Genomic DNA, 26,447 nt, shown 5'->3' with positions numbered 1-26,447 from the left:
CTCCCCCTCTCCCCCCCAACTCCGTCTATCATGTGCCTGGGATATGATCACACTGTGCTCAGAGCGGCTGCAGCATGCTTCAAATGCAGGTTATTCTACAAAGTGCACGCTGTGTCCATCCCCACCCCACCCCATTTCCCTTTTTCGTTATTTATTTTTTCAACGGGATATTTGAGGGGATAGTGGTTGACGACCAGACACCACGGACCACTCACTTCTTTTGACTCACCTTTGTAGGAAGTAAGTACAACTTTTACGTCTTGTATGTGAATAGAATAGAACTGGTGGTAACGGCGTTTGTGCACGCATTGGTTTCGGGCGAAAACAAAAGTTTCGGGTTGGAAATGTCTTTTTGGTTTTGACCCACTTTGAGATTGCTGAAATTATCTTCTATAACCATCTTGACATATTTTCACAACAAATAAGAAATTAATTGTAGTAATCTCGTATTGCAGCACTTAACTAGATGGCTGCGTAATTAAAATGACGTTATAATAACTATATTTGATGCTGCATGTAGATGAAGTCGGATCGAATTGCTTAAATCGTCATTATATGTGAAACCAAGTCCTATAGTTCCACTTCTAACGTCACACGCGGTTTTGCTATTTCGTCATCCGCATCACAAAGAAACGTGTGCATTTATAGGTGCGTATTTATGTCTTCAAAAAATTGTTTTATTCAACTTTTTTTAATAATCCGTTGTGATGACGTGACCTGTTTGTGCGCGTGTGTGCAGGCCCGTTGTGGAGCCTTAATGAGGTGGACTTTCTATATTGATCATTATAATTTACAATATGAATGGGGTCTTAATTCAAGATTGCAGAAATATAACTAAACAAAAAATGTCTGTATTCATGCTTTTTGGATACATTTCTCATGTTTTGTGTGCATCATATAGAAGATGCCACATTGTGGATAAATGTATGCAAGAATATAAAATAATCCAAATAATGTTGGATTTAAAAAGTCTATTATTTAATTTATATGTCAAAGTGCATCATTTGGCTCCTTTTTACACCTGCCGAGTTAGCTCCGCCCACCTCCGACACTGGCGTGAGTGGGACCTCTTGGAAAGTGAATGACGTGATTGACAAACATAAATCTGATTGTCATTCACAAATTAAGAGATTTGATTGGTGTATGTCGTGTTTAATGGCATCGAAATGAACGGGAAAAGCAGCATGCATGCCCGGGCGAAAAAAATACTTCCCATATTTTGCTCTCATCCATTCTGAGATGTCCAGCCAACTACCCACACTTCGCCATGTGCACGGGGGGGAAACGAGTAATACACGGACACGCTGAAGGAGGCGACGGTGCCATTGTAGTCCACGCTGCGGATGCGCAAAAAAAAAAAAAAAAAAATGGAAGCGATAAGGATTTTGACGCATGGAACAGCAAGCGAGAGCTTAATATTGCTTTTGTAAAAGCAGCCTCTATATCGTCGCAGTTATCTCAGTTTCCTCCATTCAAACGCAATACAGTCGCTCCCATCACGAGGTAAAATTTAAAAAAAAAAATCTTTGCGGAGAAAAACGACGTGCGCGGTGCTGCTCGCCGCACAAGGCGGACGTTTTCCCTCCAGCGCGGACGTGTGCGCGGGCGGATTAGGAGGGACGAGGATGAGGAGGAGGATGAGAAGGCGGTGGGGGTGTGATTTTGCATTTTTTTTTTTTTTTTTTTACTTCATGACATCACCGTATTTACATGCTCGTGGTCCGAGAGGCCTTTGACCTCACCGGGGTTGGTCCATATTTTGTCCAGCCTCCCTATCAAGCTTTGGGGATGGCCCCTTTACTTCCACACTGCTTGCAGAGCGGGAGGGGAGCATGCTCGCCGCCTGCACATGGGACCCTCGGGCTGCGGGGCTGCGAGGTTGCGAGGCAGCGGCTCTCCAGCTCTGCTGTAGGTTGGAGCTGCGCGGACGATCTGACTCTCACAAAGCAAGCTCGCGACTTCATAATCTGAAACATTAGCGTCCTTATTCCCTGCGCTGTGGTTGCACTTTTCCACGGGGAAGCCGGATTTCCCTCCTCACGCCTTCCCTGCGTGGTGGTTCTCCTCCGGCCTCACAGGATATCTATGGCTGCTCCACAACGACTTAATAGAGGCGAACGAGTCTTTTGTGGGATTCGGGCTTATTTGCATTGCAGATGAGGGCCCCTGTGCAAGGATGACTGCACTCTATAGCCGGCCTGCTTCAACTCACTCATATTGCCTCATGTCAAGTGAATATAACATTAACATTGGGATTATATTTCTTTTTTTTCAACCTCTTTCGCATGGAAGAATTTTTGCATCCTGTGTAGTGACCAGCAATGGCAAAAAAAGGGAATATAAGGCAGAATGTGATTTTCTAAAGGATGTCTTTTATTTTTTTTTTTCCTTTATTTGAATTCTAAGAGATGGAAAATTGGAGACCAGAGGCGTGCATGTGGATTATTGCAGAAGATTAGGAAGTGGGTTGTTATCTTTGGTTATCTAGCTGTATGAGTGTTCTGCTCGTCATAAAGCTAGATAACCGAAAGTAAAAACCACTTCCAGACTCATCGAGGACATGCACCATTTATTTATTTATTTTTTCAATTTATTTTTCCTGGACTTGACGCGTAGAAATATATATATTCAATGTAATTGTTATTTACTGATAACTTTGCCATTTATGAGACAGTGTATATACGGTGCTTATATGCACACATCAACCATCCTAATATCCGCTTGATTATATTTTACGGGGGAAATAGTTACATTTAGTGTATTTCTGCATGTTCGAGTCAGGTCAGGAAACGACGCTGGCATCCCAGAGCAAGGGCCTAATAATTAGGATGTATGAGGAGGGGTCTGACAAAAAAGTGGAGAGTTGGGGGCTAGGAGGGATGAGGGTCAGGGGGTGTGAGGAGGACTGCGCTGGTAGAAGAGGGGGAGAGTGGCTGTGTTTGGGAGGGCGAGGGGGACTTAATTGATTCCGTTAACCGCAGTGCAGGAGATGTGAACGGCTGGACGATCCCATTCCCACGCTCGGTGGGGGCAAGTGGCAATGCCATGACCAGGCCCAATATGACAGGGCTTGGAATAGGGGGGTGGGTGGGGGTAATAAATGTAGGGGGAGTTGTCATGAAAAGATGTCAAGTGCACCCTACTCATCTGCATCCCCAAAGAAAGAGGGGAACATGGAGGAGACTAACGGTCTTTGAAGGCCTCACGCCTGTGCCAGTTGTATGCATAATGACGTGGCCTCTACCTTAGTCATAGTCGGAGTGATTTTGAAAGAGTTGCACTGCATATGGCGCCACTTCAACACACTGCACTTAGACGTTTAGGTACCTTGTGCAATTTCAATGGGCTGACATCTTTGTATTGTGCATTGATGGAATTGGAACTCGGTCTTTTAATATCAGGCACGTCAAGATGTTCGGTGAATTTTGGCATTATGTACAGTATGAGGGTCAGTAGAAGAGCTAGGTAAAAAAAAAAAAAAACAATCGTGTGATTGACACTTAACTACACTGCAGCATTTTTAATATTTTTCGCTTTTATTTAGCAAAACAAGGTCAGCAAACACCTGACAGGGGCGTTAGGGATCCCTGACACCCTCGAACTGACTTTTTTTGTTTTCCTGTGATTGTTGGTGTGGAGACCTTTCATACAGATTGTTTAATGACAAAGTCATCTTTAATTGATTCCTCATTGTAAAGTTTGAGTGAACCATATTTGGACTTTTTTTTAAATCATCAATTGGCTGAATTGGAAGTTTGCTCTTCAAAAGTATTTTCTAGAAAAGCAGGTTATTTGCCTGAGAGAACAGTAGAGGAAGTTGGCCTGAGCTGTTGCGAGTAAAACAATCGTCACTGGTTAAGCGCAAGCATGCTTTATGAAAGGGGCTAGTGTTCAAATTATATGGATGTGTGGGTGTGTGTGTTGGGGGGGGGGGGGGTCACTCTCCATGTCAACCCACAGCTCGCTAAAGCACTTGGCCTCCCTCACCGTCTGCACCAGCATTATCTCATGTATTTGTCTTCACAATTCCGTTTATCCTTTTAAAATTATTTGCACTTTATTATTGGAGGGGGGAAAAAAATAACAGTGCGTGTGTTTGATTTAAAGCCAGTAAATATTCCAAAAGATTCATCCCTGCAGCCAGCAAAAGTAATTGAATGGCGAGGTGTATTGTTACCAAGAGGGAGCAGCATCTCATCTCACACACTTGCATGATCAGACTTGCTCAGCGTGCTTCAATTAGAGAAATTAGCCTTGTGTGTGTGTTCTTCAATTTTAAACTCCTTTGAAATTGTTACTTTGTTTCATTTCGAAAATGCGTAAATGTTGTTGCTAGACGCCATTTGCATATACCGTATTAGCGTAAATCTGCCTAGCCATGCTTGTCCTTGCCCTTCTTGGTGTCCACACCAGCACCCTCATTAGTCGTCATATAGTCGCAAACCCAGGGTGACCATGGAAAGTGTTTTTAATATTCATCCACCAGGGAATCGGCCTATTTTACATTGAATGCTTTTTTTTCTGTGCTCACACTATTCCACGGGGCGTTCGCCCACTGCAGCTTCTACATAATGTGGAACAGCCTTGGTTGAGTTCTCTCACGAAGAATATGAATAGCCCATATCTGGGTGATAATTTGTTACATATTGTGTCAACCCCTTGCAATGTTTTTTTTTTTTTTTGCAAAGTCGACATAGGTGGGGGAAATGGTTGCTCAACAAAAGCTTTGAAAAACATCTTCATTTTGACCCGGCTGTTTTCAGTTTTGCCTGTATGTAGCCCCGTGCCCACAGTTAGCTGACCCAGGCCTCTTCAGAGAGTGAGTCTGCATCACGTTGATGAAAGGGAACAATAGCTATGTCTCGTTCAACCACGTCTGTCTGTCTGGTCTTAAGCTGGCTCTCTCTCTCGCTGGCTTTCTATCTATCTGCCTGTGTGTGTGTGTGTCTCCTGGACATGAACTTGAACTTGAGACAGGCAGCCAGACACCATCTGTGCACCAGGGCTAATGAATTCAGTGCATTCATGGCTGCAGAGCGAGCCTAGGCCACCACCACCCATTGATGAGCAGATGACCCCTATAGTCTGAGTTAGCTCTTCATCACTAATAGAATTCAACAATAACAGCTGCTAGGAAGGCGACTTTACTTTGCTTGTCTGCTTGAGGGAAAAAAAGAAAAAAGAAAGGGTAGTGATAGAACATGGCATGTGTCTGCACGTGCTGATCAACGTCGTCGTCACGCATCCGCTCTATTAAAAGCTTGCTCTTTTTATCGGCAGCGCCATTTTGAATTTACTGCCTTAATAATTGAAAGGTCTGCGTGTTTCTTCTGGAAAAAGGGGGTAGTAAGTGAATGAGGCATGAACCCCTAAACAAGCCAGGCACGATGTGAATTCCTGCAGGCCCTCATCCTCACCCTCCTCCTCCTCCTCTTCCACCGGCTTCTGTCACAATCACGGTCGCACATACGCATGCGTACACACAATAAGGCTTTTCCCTCTGGTTGGTGTCGCCACGGCAACGGTAGGTGAGATCACCGTGCGCATGGCAGCATCAGCTCCTGCCAATGCGGGCCAGGTTCCTGCTCTGCATGTGTGTGTTGAATGCCACCACCTCCTCATTGTCTGAATGGCACATTAGTCATATTTAGCTCTTATGTTGGAGTTTTACAAGAAGTTAAGTAAGCATGGCAACTCATCCAAAAAGACTGACGCTCTCACTTGACTTCAAACGACGTCATCAGCCGCTGTCGTCATACTTTGCAATAATCCAGTGAGGAATGCTGCAGTGTTCAGGCCCTTTTTAATGACATCATGCATGGCCACTTGACCGTCTTGTTGCAAGCAGCGGGCATGCTGTGCTCCGCCATGCCGGACGAGCCTCCCCCGTCTGATGATTGCGTGGCGGCGCATGGCCGACATGTTAGTCTTCTCATCTCGGTATTGTCAAACATCTCTTTTGGATGTCAGTAGGTTGTGTTTTTATGTGGTGGAAGGATCTGGTTTAATGTAGGATGTGTAAAATAATTCATTTTAAATTCATTGGTGAACGAAGCCTAGAATTTAAGCCTTGGGTCATTTGTGAGCATCGGAGTCACGTGCTTCCGACACACCGTCGATGCCCTCATCCTGATTGGATGAAGTGATGATGAATGACAATCCATTTATTGTAATGGCTTAAAAATAGCTTTTTTAATCGGCATTCTCTCACCGTTGTATGAAGAAAAGTAACAAATAATATAGTTGATGGTACGGCACCATTTTTTAAAATAAATCTAGTTTGTCTTATCAGTAGCCATGGTATTAGGCACAACCACAAATATTTAACAAAAGCGGTGCCCTTTTACATTTAATACTAATACTGGGATTTTTGTTGATAAAAATAATTTAAAAAAATGTATACATTACAGTGATGCCCAATCACAATGTGTGCCTAAAAATGCTATTTTTACACTTGGTTCTAAAGCTGGCTGCCATGCATGGCTTCTCGGATGTCTGTGCTCCACTGACTTTTGATTATGCAAATACTATGGTGTATAAATAAATTAGTATAATTGCGCCATGAAATGCGTTTTCAATCGCCCTTGCAGATGAAAAGATGTAAATAATATATTTTCTTCCGCTGCATTATTCATCCTGGACTAATTACAAAACAGTAGCGCATACACTCCCAAAATGCTATTTACTGAATGTTTTCACTATACTCCGTGTATGTCCGCAATTGGTCTGTCCCATTGTCGTATTATACAATCTGTAAATATGCGAGTCTCATTTTTTTCAACATTTGCAAATACGGAATGAGCTCCTCTCTGTATATCGTGAAAAAAAAAATGTGGATGAAAAATGTAAAGCCTTATTTGTATTGAAAATTGGTTCAGGAAGGACGAACAGAAGCATAATAAATTCTGCAGCGGCACAAGTGGAAAGCCGATTTCTCTGAAGCATGGGGTATGGAGGCCTGCTTACATTTGGCATGCAGCAAAGGATTTGAGAAATATATGATGGTGTTCACCATTTAAATTATACGGCTGCTTTGGACTGGAGGGCCAGTAGCACTGCTTATAGAATAGTGAGCAGGAGTTGCTACGCTCGCATTAGCATCTGGCCCTTTTATGTAAATTTGATGAGAAAGGAGTCATGCATATACGCCCGGGCGGGGGATGTACTCGCCTTAATATCCTTATTAGAGGGCTGCGAATTAAATATTTATAACGCGGGGCTCGGGGTTGGGAAAGAAGGGGGCCCGTCCCGCGTTGTCGTGCTGGAGGAAGGTAGCAACGGGGACTGCGAGGAGGAGCTTGGCTTTCTCTATGCGCCGCCTCAAGGTGCCACCATCTTAAGGCGTTTGGCAGTAGCACGTGCAAGAAGGGCAGACCTAAAATGTCCGCTGGCATACACACGTGCTTGCATGCACATTTTCTATTGACGGCAAGGCGGAGGTCGGAAAAGTCGCATATTCAATTACAGCGGTCGGCTGAGCGTTTCATTTGCATGGATTAATATGCCCGATTACCGTCACCGGCAAGATGCCAGTCTTTCGTGGATCTGTTCGTTAGCTCACGAAGCTAAATGCTGCTATCGTGGGATTTCCAGGGCAAATCTGAACCCGATATTTTACAGGTTAATCTTTATTAGGTTTAAAAAAACAAAATGGCCTTTTATTTGTGGAAAAAAATAGCTTTCAAGTATGGTTGTATTATGAATTCTTATGTATTTTCACTAAATGGAAATTCTCTATTTTATAAATGACGACACTATCGAGCAAAGGAAATGACAGTATTATAAAAACATGTAAATCTGCCCTCTGCTTTTACTCACCCTCTTACTGTGCAAAACACACACACACACAGACGGAGGCCGACCTCCCCTATCTGTTAATTACCATAAAAGTGCTTGCTTAGGCCACGCGCACACACACACACACACAAATATATATATAAATGGCACAAACACATCGCTGAGTGAGATGCAGCTAGAGCATTAGCATTTTCTTTCATCTTGAAGTGCTCCTAAGGCAATGTATAAAGAAGAATGTGCGGGAAATGATTCGACTTGAATTGTACCACACAATGCATCTATTTTGGAGGCGCGCACACGTAAACGCAAGACCCATCACATATTGAAGCGACCACTATTTGATTATATAGATTGAGAATTGCAGGTTTCCGTCGATGTGTTACATTTCTTCGGACCTTTGCTTGGATGATTAAGTAGAAGTCGGTGTATGATCGCGTACGCATGCTTTCGAATTTTGCATGCACATTATCAACGTGACCCCCCACCACAATTCTGCCATGATGATGAGTGGTACAGGCGTGCTGCCAACAAAGAGACAATAATTAAACGGCTGCTTGTTTGAGCCTAGCGCTTGCTAATGGATTGGTACTGGGAAGGAAATGAGACAGGCGGCTCGGGAGGGGGAGCCAGTTGTCAAAGCAGACCTGGACTTATAAGAATAATGAAGCACTGAAGGCCACCTTCCATCTTCTATAATAACAAGCCTCCGCAGGTGTTTAGCCTCAGTTTAGTCCCCTCTTATATGTGTTGACGAGACATTAACATCGCTACGAACTTGACAGTTTACCGTGGGGTGCATCGTTGCAATCTTGGAATCGTTGGTGATGGCAAGTATGGCCGCCACCCCGGTAAATAACGCACAGTGCATGGAATAGGGGGTGGGGGGGGGCGTGTTGGGGGTTGATGGGATCAAATATTCTACACCAGCTGCAAAGAGAATGAACGGAGAGAAAATGCAGGGAAGGTGAGGTGGGAGTGGAGAATGGTTCCCCCAAAACCCTGCCGTAGGGCTACACACACACACACACATACACACACCCACACCTGGTGAGGTCGGCCCACAAGTCGAACATTACACCAGGGAATGAGAAGAATATGTTTTAGATAAAGATGTCTGTCAGTATGTGTCATGTGTTGAAGTCTTTGCTCATCACAGTTTGGAATGTATTTGTTTTGGTTTTCTCACTGTGATTTTTTTGATGATCTAAAACATGAATAAATTATTATTCAACCAAAAGGTATCATGTGGTGATGTTGTTTTGCACGGGCATCATATTAGAGATGACTCATAGTAACACAAAGGGAAGTGGCAAATATTTCCGCTCAGATTTTCTAAATCGACACCACAATAAAAATATATAGTCAGTGAAAAACAATATATTTTATTTTAACTAGGAAAAACGCTAGCCAAAATGTTCCTTTTTGAACGCTTTGCCACATCTATACACTCAAAGCAAAAGTACACCATATAATAATTTTATCTTACTCGCATCAAAATAATTGTGTTGGGACACTGGAAGCAAGGAAAATTATTAATTTGGTATTTCATTGGTTATCTAATCTGTCAAATTGTTGTGTTAGCATTAGAATTAGCTTGTGTGCTAATACATTACTTTTAAAGTTGTGTGGCAGTACTTGTGCAAAAATTAAGCACAATGCTGATTTAATATTAAATTGGTTAGCATTGCTTCAATCTTTGGCCATGTTATTTTTTAATAAGTGTAATGACACTTAAATATGAACATGAACAAAGTTGGATTCGAAACCTTAAATTGCATCAACCTTCCATTTCTTTTGCAAAATTACGATTTTGCACAAAATGTTTTGCTTGTTAAACATCCTCATCTTTCATTGCTGCAGTGATGAAGAACCGGAGCTGCGGAGGACGCCATAAAGCAAGAGGACATCGATGTGATGTGTGGAATTTTCTTTTCACTGCACCTGTCTGAGGTAAGATAAAACTATCAAATCCATGTAGGAGTTGAATTGCCAGTGCAATTATATTGAATACATTCCAAAATAATAAAAGCACATATTAAATATTATATAATATAGAAATCCTTCCATCCCAATTCCAAAAATGTTATTTTTGAATCCCAGTATACCATGGTTGTTTTACCCCTTTGAAATGATCTCCAAAGTAATGACAGTCTCCAAAACGCATTTATTTTGTTGCTTTCTCTCGTGTGCTCATCTCTGCTGATGTGTGTGATGTGTGCTAGCCCGTGTGTGGAGGGCACAACCGGAGATGTTAGTTTTGGTTCAGAGGACATGGTGAATGACTAAAGAACCGTTGCCCGCTTGTGATTGTGCCCACAATCACATCCCGTGACCACTTGCGAGCTTTATGCTAACGTCTGGAAGACGAGGAAGCCGATTGGACGTAATCACAGTAACACACACACAAATACAAATGTGCAGAAGTGATTTAAAAACATTCCCTGCGGCTGGAGAAATCCATGCAGTAACACTAATTGGTCTCATTTATGTCCCGTGGAGGACATACTTGGTTTTCAATTAGGCCCGTCCGTCATTATTACATGTTAAATTTGATGTCACTGAAGAGAGACAAATGGTTTTAATAAGTCCATCTGGTCAGATAAGAAATGTTTATTCGCTCGTGGCGGTGGGTAATGTCGTTATAGGTTTTGGGTAAATTTGAATATTGAATCGAGAAGATTGTGTTGAAAGCGATACTGTCGATGTGTACAAAGAAATATACACAGCCAATGTTTCGATTATTATTACGAGTATCACGTCGAAGTAACAAGATGGACCTCAATGGTTAAAGTTGAAACAAACAAAAAAATAGATGTCACACACACTTCCCACTTCTTTTTACTTAAAATAATAGCTGACCATCACCACCGCCGGCCAGCTATGAACAATCAAAGAGCAGCTCCGATATATTTATTTAATATTTGGAAATACGTTTGGTAAGATAAACAAGACTGCAGAACAAAGGATGCCCAGCATGTAGTGAGTCTTAATGGTCAAAACCCAACAACTGAACGGATCCTACATCAAGAAAAAAAAGCTCCAAATCCATAATAATAAAATGATTCTAAAAGGAAAAAATAGTTTGAACAATTCTTTGTGTATTGTTTCGTTCTCCATCTATTTCTATGTGCATATTTCACGAAGGGATGACATGCTTTAGCATGCTGCCTATACTAGCGATATCACAATGTCAATTACATGCAGAGGAAAAAAAAAAAACATCCACACCCCTCATGCGCCATATTGTGATTTTTCTATGAGCACACAACTGTAGCGTTAGTGAAAATGTTTAATCAAAGCAGACACAACAGCAGTTAACAAACAGCATCTTAAAATCTAAGCAGATTTCAGCAGACTGTTTTTTTTTTTCTTCTTTCTTGTGCATCACCACACAAGCAGAACAAAGGATATGCACATTGTGAAATCATGCAAATGAATGCAAATCACTCGCAGCGAGGAATAGAGAGGGGAGGGGCGGGGCGGGAGGAGGTTGCACATGCAGAGAAGGATGCCTGTGACTTTGTATAGACAAGGTGTAGGACAAACCGACTCTGTGTCTACATTTCGCTATTTATTCAGTAGTGTAATTCTTCCTAATAATTAATCAAAATGCAGTTTACGAAGGAATTTAGCCATAAAAAAATGCTAGAAAAATAAAGCTGCCTGCTTTGTGCGTGTATGTTAGGATGATGCAATATGTTGAGTGCACCAGTTTAGGAAAATACAGCACCAAAACTGATTCAAATAAAACTCTTGATTTTTACAAGCCTGCGTTCAAATATAAACCTGCCTGTATACATTTTTACTGGAATTTTATCTCTATGAATATTTACACCGCCCCAAAAAATACAGCAGGCAAATCTATTTTCATCAATGCAGAATCTATTTGGCTCTCTAAATGTCACTTCACATTTGTTATAAATAATACACCTTCACTTTTATGACTCGCACAACATTGTGTCTCTGTGTAAAATGAGTTTTATTATAAACGGCTTATCTGTCTTGATATTGTCGATATATTTGGCCCTTAAGCTCAATTGCATATAATTCTGATAATAATACTATTTGCAATAAAATGAATATACTCTTCCAACAGTTGATGTGCGGATAACTGCATCAATCTATTTTTAACACGTCATACACAGACAATTTTGGGGGGCTGCGGTCCCAGACAAGGCACTGACAATTGCGCATAATGATGTTAACATTCCCGCATGTCTAATGGGGTGGATATTGCGACACAAGCTGGCTGCTTCTGCAGTGTGTTGTTAAGGTGTGAGCAGCACATGCGTACATAATGATGCATTAATTGCGCCCCGTGCTATTCGTCAGTGTTTGGGGCTCCTCGCCGAGACTACTGAAAGGCCCAGGATGTGATCGTTAATCTTGTCGGATTATGCATGACCACGCCGTGCGCTATCTTCAAGTCTGCTAGCATTAAATTGTACACGCGGCTTGGAAAAGCAGCAATGTCCTCTCTAAATGCTAAGCTAATCTTTTTAAAACATCTTTAGCCTCACTTATTGTGTCAAGACCATTTTTTATTTGGATATTAATATTATGATGATTGCACACCTTTTTCTGACACTTTCAGATCAATGTTAGAATTTCTACACACGATTTATTGTCTAGTTCGTCTGTGTGGCTTTATTAAAAGCACCCCCCACAACCACACACACACACATAGTTGCTTTTTTTGCAACTTGCCTCTTAATAGAAAGGCACCAAGACGAAGGGGAGGGGAAGTGCATATGAAAATGGAGGGCATGCAGGAATCATAAAAGATGGAAACAAAAGGGGCACAGACAGCATACACCGAGAGGGACAGGCAAAAGATGAAGCTCATTTTCCGTGGGCACCCAGTGGCGTCTGCATTGCAGATCGCTAAAATCCACCCCCCCGAATGCGTCCCTGGGCTTAAGGGGGTGGTTTGGGGGTGGTGATGGTGTGGGGGGGGATGGGTTTATGCTGTCTCTGCTTTGGTACACTTTGTTTTTTTCCCCCTCTTTTCCTCCCCCACTGAAATATATTTTCTGTCTGCATCAAATGTCAAGTTAATTTCCTGGGTGCTATGAGCGATATGTCCTCCCCTTCGGTATGTGGTGCCGAACGTGCCACAGTGTGTGTGTGTGTGTGCGTGTGTGTGTTTGTGTGGTGGACAGGGGCATGGCAAAAAGAGAGATGAGGGTTGCTGAGGGTAGCTTCAGTACAGTATCTATAAATTGGCTCCCTGTGAAGGGCTGGAAAAGTGTGTGGAAGTGCACATGCATTGATATATTCATGTGTGTATGCGTGTGTGTGTTTGTGTGTGTGTGCTAGTGTGCAAAATATGATCCAATTATTAATAGATGCTTTTGTCAGTGCTCCTGTTCCCATCTGCCTGTCCTTATTGTGCATTCATATGTACAGCTCCTTTAAAGGTTCATTTGAATTGAATTGTGCACGCACACACACATATGCACACACACACACGCATAAATGAATGCTTGGTAATTCAATACGGTGGCAAAAAAAACCCAAAAAGTATTTCGCAACAAAGCAGAGTAGTGAAATTTGCTGGAGCTTTCATTAACTGAGCTGCAGCTCGTAGTCGCCAACAAGATGGAAAACTTATTCCCAGTATATTTAACCATTTTGCTTGGCAAGTGATGTCTTTGAGGACCTCCACGGTCCCCAATTCCAAGATGGATAAATTGTAACACATGCCCACTGCCCAGTACATTGAGTACACTTGCATGACTTTCAGACCTTAATCAAAAATTGTGCCTTGATTTGATTGTCAGCATTAAATCAATTCAATAATGAGTCGGTAGATTTTCAAATATTTGTCATGGTCACTTCATTTGCAGAGTGGCAAAAATGTTAAGATAAGCTATTGCTAGGCTATTTTAACAATAAAATAAATAAATAAATAAATAAATAAATAAATAAATAAATAAAATTTAAAAAAATAATAATAAATAAATAAATAAATAAAATGTTTTTATAATTCTATCTTATATATTTTATACATAATACTATATATATATATATCGCATTGTTTCCTTTTTTGCATGCAGCTGTGCCAGTGTATGAAAGGAAAAGTGTGTCGTAACGTGTAAAAAGCCTTATTGCCAAGGCGAGCAGTACGCATTTGTCACTCTTCTTTATGCTGATGTATGCTTGTGCCTCTCACACGTCGCATCCCATAACCCAGAAAAATTACACCAGTCCCACCTAATTGCGCATATTCATGACGCTGCTTTGCATAGAGCTGCTAGCATATTTCCGCAAGAAGCCGCAAGCGCTGAGGGATGCATCCGAGTGAAAGAGCTGTCAATCTACTGATTCACTACGTCTCCGCCACAAGCATCCGTTTGATAACTCTCCCTCCATGCCTCCATCTTTTTTTTTTACTTCTTTTATATGATCTGAGGCCATCACCCAAAAGAGTTTCCTCTTATTTCTTGCAGTCAGTCATACTGCCTCTGCCTGCAGCTTGTTCAATTCTAATGTGGATTTTAAATCAAGAAATTAGCTTCACCAAGGTCATCTGGTCGTTTCGTGTCGAATTGCAATCATTAAAAACAATCAATGCAGACTTTTATTTTGTTGAGCATTTTCATCCAATAGACTTTGGTGATTATGTAAATAGATTTGCATCTTGCATAAAAGATGTGCTTTTAATTACAGACAAGGGAAGTAGTGTCGCTCCAAATAACTGATGAAGCATTTTCCCTCCGGCTCATTGTAGCACTTGTGAAAAGGACTTCATCACACTTGGCCTTGCTGTAATGAAGGAACGCTTTTGGCTGTGCTGGTAAACAGCGATTGTTTCACAACGGGCTTTCCAAACATGGCCAACAATGTGGCCATTGTCCCGCCAGCTCTCATTAGGACGAGCATCGCAGAAGCTCTGAAGGGAGCTGGGTGAAAATGGGGCAAGAAGGGGCGTCAAAAGTGTGTGTGTGGCTGCATGTGTGTGTGTGTGGAGCTGGCAGAAGCAGAGGATGTCACAGGGAGGTTTTGAAAAGGGAAGACGGCAAGACGTGTACGTCCGCGTCCGTACTTCCATTCCGTACTTTATCCCTCGTTGCTTGTCCGTTTGGGAGGCGAGGGATGCTTTGGCAGTCATGCCACCTTTACGTCACCTTCTCCCACCCGGTGCAGAAGAGACGAGAGGAAAGTGAGGAAGTAAAAGAGGCCTGGGTGGGGGTGAGCCAGTGAGCGAGGGAGAAGGTTGAGGGGGGGGGCAAGAAACAAGACAAAAGATTTTTTCTTGCTTCCTGGCTTAATGAACACGGGCGAAGAATGCTCACAATAGAATACATTATCCTCGCGTTAGTAGAAGCAATCAATTAGCAAAAGAAAAAAAAGACTATAGCGACTCTGTTTATCGGTTCTGCCTCATTCACAGTTAAATTGCGTGACCTCGCTTGTCCATCTTTGCCACATTTAACGCCAGCGGTCGCAACAATTGCTAGGCGGGATCCGTGAAGAGTGAGGCGACGCTAATCTGCCACGATATTAAGTTGTTTGTCGATTTTGATTGACGCTATTGGCGTTTTTGTTTGCTGCCGTGCTGCAAAATAATTGGTTACCTTACTGACCTACTTCATAGAGGCAAAATATTCGTAACATTATAAAGCGCTGGATCTTGGCCATAGGTGTCAAACCCAAGGCCCGGGGGCCAGATCCGGCCCGCCGCATCATTTTATTTGGCCCGCGAAGACAAATTGTGCAACGATTTCATGTGTCAAGACTAAAATTACAAATTGTCTTCACTTTTAGAAAATTGCTAGGAATTATTAGTACCATTCCATCTTTCTAAAATATTTTTTACTTTACTTCACCTGATCTCGGCATTATTATCTTCCATTTCTTTCTACCACTCCTGTATTGGCTGGCATTCTCCCCCATTCTGACTGGTCAGCCTTACTGGGAAAATGGCCTCTGACAACTAAAGTTGTACTAATGCTGACAATTGCAGACAAAATTTTCCCACAGGTCCCATCAGCAAATCACATGGCGTTTAGATGAATTTTCTTTATCCGTTTTGTTCCATATTGTCTCCTTTTAGTGTGTGTCACCTCGAAAAATAGCACCCAGATAATGGCGGCAATCTATACTGGCCAAAAGGCAAAATCTATTCTGTTCAAAGTTTCGGCGACGAGTTGTGAGGTTAACGTCATCCTCGTGATTATTATTCGTCAAACATTTTCACTTTCTAACAAACAATACACAAAAGTAATGAAGTCATGCTAAAATCAATATCCGACCCCTGTGACAGATTCAGCCATGCTACCATGTCTGATTTTGTTTGTGTTTACAATTTACTGTTTGAATCCCATCAGACATAAAGCTACACAATCGCAAACACACAAAAGGAAGCAAAAGGCTCCTGGATCTGTGGGCAACATGCAATGAAAAAGCACTTCAAAATAATGCACGATGATTAGAAGACACATCCCTATGTCCATTCAAGGGATCTGTAAAGTATTTGATGTCGGAGTGCATTGGGAGATGTATTTTGTTGCTCTTCAAAGTGCCTCAGATGGGTGCCGACTCGTCTTTTGACCTTTGCCGAAAAGACGATAAATGGCATTTCCCGTACGTGGTGTGTTTGTATTGCCATAGTGTGGATTGTACGTGTTTGAAACTTTGAAGGTTGAAATTTGGCTCGAATTTTGTGATTGGTCAATCGACTCCTCTTTTGATGATGTTGTTGTGTTACCTCTAAAATCATCAACCGATTCAAACCCCGATTGTTTTGACGGGACACACACCGGAAGACACTTACGAAATAGCCGCCTAGCCAAAACGCATTTGTAGCTAGGCGAATACGTATACTCTCAGGTGAGACGAATGCAAATAGCTGCAGGTGGTAACCTATGAAAACACTATCATTTAGTTGTTATACAAATATTGTCAGGCTGCTATTATGTACTGTAGCTTTTTTTAAAATTTGCTACCGCGCTGTTAACCTTTTACTTGACAGGACTATTGTTGGCATTGAATGAGTTCTTATTTTGCTTTCTACTTAGTGAAGAGTTCGGCTGCATAGAAATAATAGGTTTTTTTTTTTTAAATCACAGTAAAGGTGAGGTAGAGTGGGAAGGAGGGGAGCGAGGCTAAAAAGGGGAGTAGCAGCAGTGGGTGTGATTAGCTCCTTTGTTGGCGGTCCGTTGAGCTTCATTGGCCGCAGAGAATAGCTTCCTAACGAAGCCAGCCAAGCTTGGACCAAACTTTGTGCTGAAGACAAACTAAGTTATGGTGGTCCGGCGGCGCGCTGGAGGCGAGACAACTGATATTCAACGCCTGGACATATGGTCCCCCCCCCCCACCACTCTTTCCCACACCAGGGCCTCCAAAAAGCCACTTTCTCAGATATGTGAGTCTCTACTTTTGGGTGGATGGACATCTTTATTCTGTTGATTTTTCTATTTTCTGTTCCTTTTCACTCAAAGAGAAAACCAGAAGGAAAGCAGAGGCTAGTGACAGAAAGTCGAGGTTGTTGATGCTTAGTAGATGCGACAGAAGAGAGAGGGCTGCGGGCTTTTGTCTCTCCGAATGACCCCGATTCAGAATCCTCAGCGACACACGGCGCAAGAGCTGAAGTCAGCGAGCGAACGACACCAACGACGCCGTTTATTTCATAACGTGAAATATTCCGCGGCGTTCACGCGTGGGCGCATGGGAGCGAGCCTAATTGCGGTTTGAGGCTAATTGTTTGGGTCACGGTGGGAGCGTGGGGGACAGGCGGCTTCCGCGTCTCACCAGCCAAGCACTCGGTAACTGAGCCGGCAAGGGGGAGAATGGGCCCACTTCAGGGCCACACAGCGGGCTCGAGCAACACTTACTTCTACCGGCCAAACTGTCAGCCAGAACAACTTCATTGTGCCTAAAATTGGAGTTGAAAGCAAGGCAGAGACTTAGGGGGGAGGGAGGGAAGGGCTTGCCGTGAGGAAGAGTGAGGGAAGGATGCGGAGACAGAAGAGACGAGAGAGAGGGGGTCTGTGGGAAACTGTGGGACTGGAAAAGGGGGAGTCCCGGAGAAGGTGCGAGTTCTTTTCAGGGAGAAGATTTCCCAGGAGTTCTACACAGTCACTTAAATGCAGGCTTGCCACAACGTTCTCAGCCCAAACTAACATCACAAGGTCTTTCATGAAACCCAAATTGAACAGTTTGTTGCCATAACAATGAAATACAGTATAAATTCATGATAATTAGGTCATTATTGAGTGACAATGATGTGCCTTATATATAATATAAATAAATAAATGAATATAAATAAAACAGCTTAAAGCTTTTTTTCCCTTTCAATCCAATCTTGGTTCCCAAGTTGAATCCAATAAATGTGAAAAAGGTACCAATTTGCTCCAAAGTCAAAAGTAAAGCATAAAAAATGGTGACACATCATCATACCCATCAAGGTAAAATAACGTTTTATCCCAGACTTTTGCATAAGCCTCTCGGGATATAGTCTGACACAAAAGCAATCCCGATAAAGTGCTTCACGTCACCGTTGTCTCCGATGTGGCTTCACCCGATTCAAATTCATCTTTCCACTCTCGAAAATGATACGGAAAAAGACTGAAGAAGTTTACTTTGTTACACTGAGTTTAGGCAGATAAGGAAAGTCTGCCGCATCGTAGTGTGGGCGAAGGTGTGTGCGTGCGTGTGCACGTTTTGCATGTGCAGTCTTTTTCTGCCAGCCGCTCGTATGCCAATGGAAGTGAAATGCTGCGAGAGCGCACACGCACACACACACACACACACACAAACACACGTTTGATCCAGAGAAAGCCCTGCAGCTCCCAGAGACCTAACAAAAGGCCTCCTCTATCCATTGTATGAGCTGTGTGTTTCCCAGGAGAACCCAGCAGCCACAGCCAGAGAAGAGCCCGAGATCGCTTTCCCTTAACGTAGCTGTTTTTTTTTTTCTTCTCTCTCTCGATGGTCCAGCACAACAATCTCAAAAGAACCAGCCTTAAGATTTTTGAGGTACAAGACGCTGAATTTTGGGGGGGGTGAGCGTCCTGACAGATGAACAGACACGGCAGACAGACAGAGCGAGCGGGCATTCCCAGTGCACTCTTGTGAAAAGGAATATTTAGGCGTCTCGTCGACTTGGATATCCGCTGGTGGGTGGGAAGGGAAATTTCCTCCTTGCGCTGACAAGCTCACCCAAATTTCTTTGCTCAACTACTGAACCAGACCCGAGCAAATTGCCAGTCTCTGCTTCATTAGCAAAGTCTTGGAAAGTTAGTCGAAAGTATCTGTATGCCTAGCTGTTCTTTGTGGACCAAGAAAAATAATCGGAGGGAATCGGTTGATTTATATTGTAGAATTTGCGAGATGGGGAATTTTTTTTTTTTTATCTCAGCTGTACGTTACGGGTGATTTTTGTCGGCCGTGCGATTTGTAGCAATACCAGCTACCGTTCGTAGTTGAGTTTCTGTGTATCTTCTTTTACGTCAGTTAGCCTTTATTTAACCGGCTCGCTCCCACTGAGATTAAGAACCTCTTTTTCAAGATATAAAAATATCCAGTTTATACGTTGCATGATTCCGCCACCTCCATGCATCACTAGAGGGTTTTTGTTATCTCCCAAACACATGAAGGGAAATGTGTTAAGGTCGAAGGAAACTAAAGTTGAACTTTTTTTCTTTAACTGGAACTGGAGTAATATACAAGGTGGAAGGAATTCATGCCAAAGCAGAAGAAAGCTTACTCGAACATCTAAGTTTTATTTGTGGCTTTTACTGTACATTCAAATGGGAATTTCGAATTAAATTGCAGTCATAGCGGAAGTTGATGATGTCGGCCATGAACTCGCTCAAGCCGGCAGCTGAAAACAAACATGCTAGTCTGATAGCATCTAATCTCTCCAGCAGCACCATTATCGTCTAAAATATCACCATACACACCCCTTTCATGCCCGCACTCACACACCCTCCCAACTCGACCTCCTCCCCCCTCCACCCCCCTTTGCACACCCTTTGAGGTAAAGCCTGTGTGTTGAGGATGGGAGTGAATGTAAGCCATTGTTGTGGTGAAACTGAACTCTACAGCCAGTTGTTTCATCCTGTTTTGGGCTTTTTTTTTTTTTTTTTTTTTGAAACCATCACATCAGCTGAGAGGCCAAAATACTTTGTCTGCTCTTACTAAGAATAATCGTGAGTTATTCAATGCATAGTCAGTCAGTAGATTTGATCGCTTACAAGCTGAGTGTCAATTCACTCATTCAAATATTCATTTGAACTATTTGGCACACACTTTTATGGCCCATTTGATATCACCGTCTTGTTTTATAGTATTTTCAGTTTGCACACTATGCATGCAGATATCCACGTCTTAGTAAAGATCAAGAGTAGGAGGCAGGAAAGATGTTTTGGAGACACCCGTCTGGGCCTCCACCTCATTTCAGAGGTGAGAAACTGTACCGTCAGTTTCGTAAGAATAATTGACACTTCAAGTTAGCCTTCCAATCAAAGGGGATTATTTTTCATCCAGCATATGTGCAGCCATACTGGAGAATATGAAAGGGAGGGCAGAGAAGAGGTAAGGAGGGGGACACATCATAAAAGCTTAACCCTTTCATTCCTCCATCTCAAGAGTAGAAGAATTCTTTTTACTGTATAGCGCCACATAGACTTGAAGTGGCTTTTGTAAAAAGTTACAGCTCAGTAGAGCCAATTGGGATGATGTCATGTGCACGATTTATTCCTGCTTTTGTGCCAGTGAATACAGGCTAAGAAGTGAGGGGGGGCAGAGTGAAGGTTTGCCCACATTAAACCATTAAAGCAAGTGCGATGTTGAATTATTGATTATTGCTAATGAAAAGGATCAGTTCAGGATGAACTATGGGCTTAACCAAAGCCCCTAGGCTAACACACCAGCACCACCCCTCCCCTCCCCTAAGGGGCACGCACGCACATACATAGCTCCTCTGTTCAACATCTATCTTGGCTTGTTTGCGAAAGAATTTTTTTCTGTCGCTTCTTTTCCTCACTCTGTCCCACTTTCCGTTGGATCATTGTCCAAACATTGCAAAAAATTCAAAAGTCAGAGAGTCAACCAGCAGAGCAGAGAATAGTTGTAATGCTAAGCCACATTTCAGGGAGAATAGGGATTCCGTATGGGGGGGGGGGGGGGGGGGGGGGATGCTGGGCGAGTGAGGGCTTTGGGGGTGCAGGAGAATCGGCGCCAACCCCTCGGAGGCGCTCAGCAGCATCCCCCCCGCTCATAGGATGGCGGATGTGTCTGGAGGTATCCATGACAACACTGCTGTATGCCAGGGACATACCACAGTGGAGTTGGCGCTGATGCGTGTTTGCCCCCCCCTACCCCTTATTCAAATATTTATATTTATATGTGTGCGTGCACAAATGCATTCAGGCCCACAACTCAATCACATTAATATTCACTCAGTTGCTAGAAGGGCCCATCATACATTATTTGACTCAATGACTTAATATTTACTCACGTTATGCAACTAATATGAATACTTAGAATCAGAGTCAATATCTGAAAACATCTTTTTTTTTTTTTTTTTTCCAAAAGGACAGATGGACATAAATTTGAAGGACGCATGACATATAAAAATGGGATGTAAATCAATTGATCAAACAACTTCAAGTCAATATAAGCATGTTCAAACTAATATTTAGTCAAGTCAAGTCAAGTCAAGTAACATTTCAAGAAACTGTAAACTGTTGTTTGCCTGCTGTGAAAGTAATTATTTGGATTTACATTAACTGTGAGACGTGGATGATTAAAAACAGATGCTTTTAGAGTTTGCATTTGGATTAATTTATTTATTTATGGCCACCACTTAGCTACGGCCCTGACAATAGTGTCAAAAATGTATAAAATAAAATCAAAACATTTTTTAAGAGAGACAACATTGTACTGGTACGCAACAGAGTTTCATCTGCTATAAGAGAAACTTTTACTGTCACACTCTTTGAGGTCACAATTCACAAATCAAGAATCACTTTGACAAACAGATACACACTCGCAACCAGTCACACATTGTGTCCTAATAGTCGAGATGAGCAGTATAGTATGTGAGACAGAAGGAGGGAGATAGGACAGTGCTTTACTGTTTTTTTTATTTTATATATATCCTTAAATGCACCTTCTAGTCCCCCCCCCCACACACACACACACTCTCTGAAGCAGATCCTATGGGAGTATATTTTTAACCCTGACAGCCCTGTGCATTTTCTGAGAGGTTAAAGGGCCGAATGGTGAATCAAGTAAATAATTCACAACATCTGAGACTCTTTCAGTGTAACGTCAGCACCGATGGAGGGGGGGACCAAAAGAGACTTACTTACACTTTAAGTTTCATTTGATCCAAATTGGACTTTGGACTCAACTCCAGAGAAACAATCAGGACGTTTCTTTTAAATTTACGCCTACGTAAAATCTGATGTCTTTTCTTCATTTTTTTAGGTATGATGAAGACCTCCCTCCCGTATTGACGCCACTCTCCAGCCTGCCACGTCGAGGATATCCAGCAGATCGCAAAGGTGACTTTCCCCCTTCCGTGCATTCCTGTTTCTGCCCTCTTTTTTATGTGGGCTATATTTCAAAGACTCCGCCTCTATGGATCAGCAGCCTCTGCATCCTTTTTACCGTAGAATTCACCACGGAAGCGTCCATCAGACCTTTTTGAGTGACGTTATTCGTGTCAAAGCGCTGATTGAAGGAGACACGTCGAGAAATGCTGTGCTAATGAAATCATCTGACCCACATCCTTTAATGTTATCCAGTTCTCCAAAGACACAGAAAGGGCATTTATACAGGTAAACCATGGCTGGTCCCCGAAGTGAGAAGCATTCATTATTTACTGTATGGGGGGCTACGAGACACTTAGCACATAATGCACTGCTTGGAGCATACAAAACATGGAGCCTCCTCTGTGCTGACAAGACCATTGTTGTGTTTTATTTTTTTTTTCGGAACATGTATGTTTCCATCCATACTGACAGATGAAAAAGAATATGTCTCCCTGAGGTTGAGAGGAACTGACAAAGGTAGAAAGTGGCGTGGTGAAGAGATGTCTTCTCTTCCTTGTGTGCCAGTTATATTTTTGACTTGCTTGGCAATTCATGTGCATCTTTTTGTGCTTCTCTTTTATTCTGCTGTAAAAAAAAAAAAAATGACACCTTCAGAAGTGCTTCCACCATGACTAAAGCGTCAAATAGAACTGAAGAAAAACAAGCCCAGTGTTGCTTATCCTGCAGCCACCATGTTTCACCAAAGCTATGCTGCTTCTAGGGTGTTATTGTTTTTGCTCCATGAGACCATTTGGAATCACCTTTAGTGAAGTACTTGTCAAAATCATTGAAACATCAAGAAGTCCAGTTACCTCAGTTGATTACCATGAATGAGAATCTACATAGACGTCATCCATCAGCTGCTATTGGACGGACGGACGTGCACGGTCTGCCACTTGACTCGTCCGAATCGGCTGGCCTTCATCTTTTTTTGGAAATGGGCTGAGTTTGCCCGTGAATGGCCGAGGGAGCCGCCGCCTGCCAACCCTGAACACTTCTGTTCTGTCAGCTAAGCATCAGAGGCATTTGCGGAAAAAAGAAAGCCTAGCCACAACACTTTTAGACTGACTGAATTTCTGGGGAAATGAGGGCAGTTGCTTACTTATCATGTGCGGGGGAGTGACTTTCAGTATTTCAAGTTCACGACGAGATAAATCTGGTTTGAAGTGAACCCGCTAGGAAATGTTGAAGAGAAGGTAATCTAAATTGATGTTGTTCTGCATCAGCTGTTTGCAGACAAGGACGTTGGAGATATGGCAGTCATATTTACTGATTTTCTCCCGTGTTGTAAAAAGTGAGGCATTATATTCACATTGGGCCTAAGATTCCATAGTTTCAGAAAACAGAAGTAGCATAATGTTGCTTGGAGGGAAGTGGATGGCAGGTGTGGTGGAACTAATTGAGGAGGACTTGGTGATGTGGGTGATCCAGATGGAGGTTCACGGGAATGTCAATTCCATAAGGGGTCTCACCCAAAATTAAGGCGTGATGGACCAAACGCTGATGAATAACTAGCTTTGAAATCAGAGTTGAGTCAAAACTGGTCAAACATTTAAAAAATGAAGTCATAGAAATTGCTTTTTAAAAGTGACAACAACATCGATCCATAATTTGTCTTCGCGGGCCACATAAAACGATGTGACGGGCCCTATCTGGCCCCCGGGCCTTGAGTTTGACACCTATGTTCTAGAGGATATCATGTAAGACAATACATGTGAGAAGTGCAGCGGGAAGAAAGAGAGAAAAGTGAGGTGGGGGTGCGGAAAGGGGCTAATGTCCACCGCTATTGTTGGCCTTCAAGTTCACTGGGACCTCACAGCTCATGAAGGCCTTTCATTGGAGGATCTTACTGTGAGCCGGGGACCTAAGTCGACTGGTTCTTCCCCTCCAGACAGAATAATACACACTCATTCACAGTCACGGTTGACATGAGTCTCAGGTAGCGTCGAAAAGGGGCGGAGCATGTTTGAGAACTTTCTGTGGCAAGTTTAGCTGAGGCAAATTCAAATTTACCATCTACAACGTAGATACAAAGCACGTTTTTTTTTCCTGAAGTTGACTATTGATGATTTTTTTTTGTCAAATTAATTTTTCCTGCACGAGTTTTCCGTGCTAGCATGGGTTAGCGGTGCGCTCGGAAGTTTGGTTGTGTGTGCTGTGTTGGTTTATGTTCTAATACAAATGATCAATCCAGAATTTATTCTAATTTTTTCCCATTTGTCTGTTTCAGGTGGGCCTCTTTCTGCACAACTGGAAGAGAAGAAGTCATCTGTGATTTTTTTTTTAATATCAATTTCAGCTTCTTGTAAATTATTGCACAACATATTGTGAACCTGTGCTGATGAGAATCAATGTACCTCTGTTTATATTTTCATTAAGAAATTAGGTCAACTGTTTGTCTGTTGACGGCAAAATAAAAGCACTTTTCAAGCCGGAGATGTTTCCTTGAGTCTTCAAGAACAATGAGCTTGACATCATCAGGTCCCGTTTGCTGATGACGGGGAGCATGCACGCTGATAAAAGGCTGCGGGGTTGATCAAAGCATCCGCATCAAACTGATGCCCGACACTTTGGGGTTTATCTGACGGGGAAAACTCATAAAACATTTCCCAGCCTGCTTGTGCACAATAAATCCTCCGCCTTGTAAATCAAATGTACCTACGTGTGCAATATGAGCAACACATCTGAATATTTTCTTCTTGTGTCTCCAATCACATGCATATATATATATTTCATTGCATTTCTTGTATTTCCTTTGTGTTTTTTGGGAAGGGGAAAAAAAAGTATGACGCGATCCAATCTAAGAAGATCAAAAGTAGGTTTGAGAAATTGTTTCATATGAGAAAGGCGCATAATTTTTCCTGCTCTTCTCTCCATTCATCTTCATGTGCCTCTTCATTTCCCCTCTCCTTTCCCGAACCATATTATTCTCCCCGTCGCTTTCTACTTAACATTAATCCTCACTATCATTCTCTCTCCTTCTTGGCCCAACTTCATTTCCTTTTGCGACATCACTCCTCCCTTCTTCTTTTTCTCCCTCCGTCCCTCCCTCACTTGTGTTGCTCCCCCTCTCAGATGTCACATCAGACGCTCTTGTCTTCCGCTTGCCTTGTCATCACATTTTTCACACAGCCTCATCCCTTAATTGGGCCTGGATCATCATATCGTGTTGAATAGCGAATCGCAAGCAAGGGATGAAAGATGGCCTCCACCTATAACGACCCCCCCCCCCCTCCCCCCCACATGCAGTCAGGATCACACAAACAAGCGCGGCGGTGGCCGAATGGCGCCGCCTGAGCACATTTTTACACCTTGTGTTTACACCACAGACGTCAATGGCGTGACAGGTGAGATGTTGTGTGTGTGTTCCCGCAGTGTCCAATGATGTTTGGCGGCTTGTGTGATGAGACAAAGGATGCCCCCGAGCCAGCAGTCAGATCTTCGGCTAACAGGCACACACACAAAAAAAAAAAAATCCAGCAAAAGGTGTCCTGAGGGTTTTAACAATCATGAGATGGATAAAAACTGATTCATTTTGCTGTTTAATTCAAATTCCACAAACACGATATTAATTTGAACTAAAGGGGGGCTGCATAATACATATTATTAGTTTTGTGTTTTTTTACCTGATTTTTACTTTAATGTTCTTGTGCCTAGAGATATCAACTGATTAATCTTTTTTTTGCCCACACTGAAAATAAATGTTTATTTTTTTTAGCGGTTGCACAAAATAAAAATATCGGAATCCAGATATATTTTTAAATCGACTACACAAAATGTATCTGGATTAAGATGATTTCCATTTTGTGCAACCATTTGACCAACTAAAATTGCGTAAACGCAACACACCTTTTTTTTTTCAGTTGGCCGAACAGAACTTCCTTGGAAACCACAAACTATTTCCCAAGTTGTGGAAAGGTGCTTCCATGTTTTGCAAAAAGATTTATGTTGGATGTGTGAATGTTAGTGTGAACATTCATGTTTTCACGGCCAGTGATTTATTTTCAAGTGTTGAATGTTGACTGAATGTTGGGCTAACCCGAGAGGGAGGGACGACACCTCGCCGGCTTCTCCATCTCACTGTCCACTCTCCCACCTCTG

General features: G+C 42.5%; 1 long non-coding RNA gene across 1 annotated transcript; it reads left to right on the top strand.

Moving 5' to 3' along the window:
* On the top strand, positions 1 to 24,782 carry LOC125994708 (uncharacterized). The gene is made up of 4 exons (XR_007490662.2): positions 1 to 240; positions 9,658 to 9,747; positions 22,240 to 22,316; positions 24,577 to 24,782. It is a non-coding gene; the product is annotated as an uncharacterized lncRNA (long non-coding RNA).
* Positions 24,783 to 26,447: the final 1,665 nt, after the last annotated feature.

The sequence above is a fragment of the Syngnathus scovelli genome, chromosome 3 (assembly GCF_024217435.2).
Source record: "Syngnathus scovelli strain Florida chromosome 3, RoL_Ssco_1.2, whole genome shotgun sequence".
Lineage (NCBI taxonomy): Eukaryota > Metazoa > Chordata > Actinopteri > Syngnathiformes > Syngnathidae > Syngnathus > Syngnathus scovelli.
Note: the sequence above shows the minus strand (reverse complement) of the source record. Positions and strands in the feature narration are given on the sequence as shown.